General features: G+C 47.8%; 1 non-coding gene across 1 annotated transcript; it reads left to right on the plus strand.

Annotated features, from left to right (window-relative positions):
• The first annotated feature begins 4378 nt into the window (after window positions 1-4378).
• trnad-guc (transfer RNA aspartic acid (anticodon GUC)) lies at window positions 4379-4450 on the plus strand. Its single transcript has one exon. It is a non-coding gene; the product is annotated as a tRNA-Asp (tRNA).
• Window positions 4451-4716: the final 266 nt, after the last annotated feature.

Genomic DNA, 4716 nt, shown 5'->3' on the forward strand with positions numbered 1-4716 from the left:
AACAGAGACTTCCCCGGGAATTATAGACCGGTGAGTCTCACTTCTGTTGTCGGCAAGATGTTGGAAAAAATTATAAGGGATAGGATTTATAGTTATTTGGAGAGTAATGAATTGATAGGTGATAGTCAGCATGGTTTTGTGGCAGGTAGGTCGTGCCTTACTAACCTTATTGAGTTTTTTGAGAAAGTGACCAAGGAGGTGGATGGGGGCAAGGCAGTGGACGTGGTATATATGGATTTTAGTAAGGCGTTTGATAAGGTTCACCATGGTAGGCTTCTGCAGAAAATGCAGATGTATGGGATTGGGGGTGATCTAGGAAATTGGATCAGGAATTGGCTAGCGGATAGGAAACAGAGGGTGGTGGTTGATAGTAAATATTCATCATGGAGTGCGGTTACAAGTGGTGTACCTCAGGGATCTGTTTTGGGGCCACTGCTGTTTGTAATATTTATTAATGATCTGGATGAGGGTATAGTTGGGTGGATTAGCAAATTTGCTGATGACACCAAAGTCGGTGGTGTGGTAGACAGTGAGGAAGGGTGTCGTAGTTTGCAGGAAGACTTAGACAGGTTGCAAAGTTGGGCCGAGAGGTGGCGGATGGAGTTTAATGCGGAGAAGTGTGAGGTAATTCACTTTGGTAGGAATAACAGATGTGTTGAGTATAGGGCTAACGGGAGGACTTTGAATAGTGTGGAGGAGCAGAGGGATCTAGGTGTATGTGTGCATAGATCCCTGAAAGTTGGGAATCAAGTAGATAAGGTTGTTAAGAAGGCATATGGTGTCTTGGCGTTTATTGGTAGGGGGATTGAATTTAGGAGTCGTAGCGTTATGTTGCAACTGTACACAACTCTGGTGCGGCCGCACTTGGAGTACTGTGTGCAGTTCTGGTCCCCACATTACAGGAAGGATGTGGAGGCTTTGGAGAGGGTGCAGAGGAGGTTTACCAGGATGTTGCCTGGTATGGAGGGGAGATCCTATGAGGAGAGGCTGAGGGATTTGGGATTGTTTTCGCTGGAAAGGCGGCGGCTAAGAGGGGATCTTATTGAAACTTATAAGATGATTAGAGGTTTAGATAGGGTGGATAGTGATAGCCTTTTTCCTCTGATGGAGAAATCCAGCACGAGGGGGCATGGCTTTAAATTGAGGGGGGGTAGTTATAGAACCGATGTCAGGGGTAGGTTCTTTACCCAGAGGGTGGTGAGGGATTGGAATGCCCTGCCAGCATCAGTAGTAAATGCGCCTAGTTTGGGGGCGTTTAAGAGATCCGTAGATAGGTTCATGGACGAAAAGAAATTGGTTTAGGTTGGAGGGTCACAGTTTTTTTTTTTAACTGGTCGGTGCAACATCGTGGGCCGAAGGGCCTGTTCTGCGCTGTAATGTTCTATGTTCTATGTTCTATGTTCTATCTCCATAACCTCCTCCAGCCCCTATAACACTCCCAGTCCGTACCCTCCTCCAGCACTACAACCCTCCCTATCTCGGTAACCTCCCCCAGCCCTTAAACCCTCCCTATCACCGTAACCTCCTCCAGCCCTACAACCCTCCCTATCTCCATAACCTCCTCCAGCCCTACAACCCTCCCTATCTCCATAACCTCCTCCAGCCCCTATAACACTCCCAGTCTCCGTACCCTTCTCCAGCACTACAACCCTCCCTATCTCGGTAACCTCCCCCAGCCCTACAACCCTCCCTATCACCGTAACCTCCTTTAGCCCTACAACCCTCCCTATCTCCGTAACCTCCTCCAGCCCCTACAACCCTCCCTATCTCCGTAACCTCCTCCAGTCCCTACACCCCTCCCTATCTCTGTAACCTCCTCCAGCCCTCCCTATCTCGGTTACCTCCTCCAGCCCTACAACCCTCCTTATCTCGGTAACCTCCTCCAGCCCTACAACCCTCCCTATCTCCATAACCTCCTCCAGCCCTACAACCCACCCTATCTCCATAACCTCCTCCAGCCCCTACAATGCTCCCAATCTCCGTACCCTCCTCCAGCACTACAACCCTCCCTATCTCTGTAACCTCCTCCAGCCCTACAACCCTCCCTATCTCTGTAACCTCCTCCAGCCCTACAACCCTCCTTATCTCGGTAACCTCCTCCAGCCCTACAACCCTCCCTATCTCCGTAACCTCCTCCAGCCCTACAACCATCCCTATCTCCATAACCTCCTCCAGCCCCTACAATGCTCCCAATCTCCGTACCCTCCTCCAGCACTACAACCCTCCCTATCTCTGTAACCACCTCCAGCCCCTACAACCCTCCCTATCTCTGTAACCTCCTCCAGTCCCTACACCCCTTCCTATCTCCATAACCTCTTCCAACCCTACAACCCTCCCTATCTCCATAACCTCCTCCAACCCTACAACCCTCCCTATCTCCATAATCTCCTCCAACCCTACAACTCTTTGAGGCCTCTGCACTCTTCTAACTTTTGTCCATTCCTAACTCCCATCACACCGGATGGTGGCTGTGTCTTCAGCTATTAGTCTGAAATTCCCTCCTTAAACCTCACCTCCTTTAGGGACTCTGATTAAAACCCACAGCTTTGGCCAAGTCTCTATTCTCCCTTCACAGCCTTTTCTTCTTTGGCTCAGCATTTACTCTCTACTTTCTCAGAAGACTAAGGAAATTTGGCATGTCAGCTACAACTCTCACCAACGTTTACAGATGCACCATAGAAAGCATTCTTCCTGGTTGTATCACAGCTTGGTATGGGCTCCTGCTCTGTCCAAGACCGCAAAGAACTACAAAAGGTCATGAATGTAGCCCAATCCATCACGCAAACCAGCCTCCCATCCATTAACTCTGTCTACACTTCCCACTGCCTCGGCAAAGCAGCCAGCATAATTAAGGACCCCACGCTCCCCGGACATTCTCTCTTCCACCTTCTTCCGTCAGGATAAAGGTACAAAAGTCTGAGGTCACGTACCAACCGACTCAAGAACAGCTTCTTCCCTGCTGCTGTCAGACTTTTCAATGGACCTACCTCGCATTAAGTTGATCTTTCTCTACACCCTAGCTATGACTGTAACACTACATTCTGCACTCTCACATTTCCTTCTCTATGAACGGTATGTTTTGTCTGTATAGTGCACAAGAAACAATACTTTTCAGTGTATGTTAATACATGTGACAATAATAAATCAAATCAAATCAGAATTTATTTTGTTTATAATAAAAGTGGGAAATGGCCTTGGGATTTTTTTTGATTAGAGCAGTTGTTGATGACGAAGGTGCCCGGCGCAGACAGTAGCCTTGCCCTGTGATCTCCTTATTGGCACTTTTGGTGCATTCCAATATACAACAAGAGGACCTTGTGAATTCTTCGATTCTCTCAACACTGAACTGCGTGAAAATTGAAGAGGGAGTTCTGAGGAGGTGATGTGTCCCATGCGGAGCCTGACTAGATGGGAGCACTGGAGTTTAGGAATGATCTTCTAACGCAGACAACAATCCACACTCCTGCCCAGCAAGACTCCAGGTTGTGAGGACACCCTCAGAGAATTACTAATAGTTCCATTTTCACCATATTCCCAGGTGAGTGGTTAGTCGTGACGTACATTAGGTAAGTTGGGAAACTTCAGCAAAGGCCGGGATAAGTAGATCATGGAGAAAATGTTCAAATAGCTGCAGAACGATTAGGGAAATGGGTGCCCACTACCCTCTCCCCATAACTCCACACATCTATCCTCCTAACCTCGGCATCTTTTGATTTGTTTTGATTTGATTTGATTTATTATTGTCACATATATTAGTATACAGTGAAAAGTATTGTTTCTTCTGTGCGACACAGACAAAGCATACCGTTCATAGAGAAGGAAAGGAGAGAGTGCAGAATGTAGTGTTACAGTCATAGCTAGGATGTAGAGAATGATCAACTTAATGCAAGGTAGGTCCATTCAAAAGTCTGACAGCAGCAGGGAAGAAGCTGGTACGCAACCTCAGATGTTTGTATCTTTTTCCCGATGGAAGAAGGTGGAAGAAAGAATGTTTGGGGTGCATGGGGTCCTTAATTATGCTGGCTGCTTTGCCGAGGCAGTGGGAAGTGTAGACAGAGTCAATGGATGGGAGGCTGGTTTGCGTGATGGATTGGGCTACATTCATGACCTTTTGTAGTTCCTTGCAGCCTTGGGCAGAGCAGGAGCCATACCAAGCTGTGATACAACCAGAAAGAATGCTTTCTATGGTGCATCTGTAAACATTGGTGAGAGTTATAGCTGACATGCCAAATTTCCTTAGTCATCTGAGAAAGTAGAGGCGTTGGTGGCTTTCTTAACTATAGTATCAGCAGGGGGGGTCAAGAACAGGTTGCTGGTGATCTGGACACCTAAAAACTTGAAACTCTCGACCCTTTCTACTTCATCCTCATTGATTGCTTCCTCGTTAGTATAGTGGTTAGTATCCCCGCCTGTCACGCGGGAGACCGGGGTTCAATTCCCCGACGGGGAGTTTATCGCAATTTTCGTGAATCAAATTGCACATTTGAGGTCGCCAACATTTGAAAGTGAAAATAATAACTCTCAAAGCAATACGCTTTCCAAAATGTCACTCTTTATGGGGCGGCACGGTAGCACAGTGGTTGGCACTGCTGCTTCACAGCTCCAGGGACCTGGGTTCGATTCCCGGCTTGGGTCACTGTCTGTGTGGGGTTTGCACATTCTCCTCGTGTCTGCGTGGGTTTCCTCCGGGTGCTCCGGTTTCCTCCCAGTCCAAAG

The sequence above is a fragment of the Mustelus asterias genome, unplaced genomic scaffold (genome assembly GCF_964213995.1).
Source record: "Mustelus asterias unplaced genomic scaffold, sMusAst1.hap1.1 HAP1_SCAFFOLD_4659, whole genome shotgun sequence".
NCBI classification, from domain to species: Eukaryota; Metazoa; Chordata; class Chondrichthyes; order Carcharhiniformes; family Triakidae; genus Mustelus; species Mustelus asterias.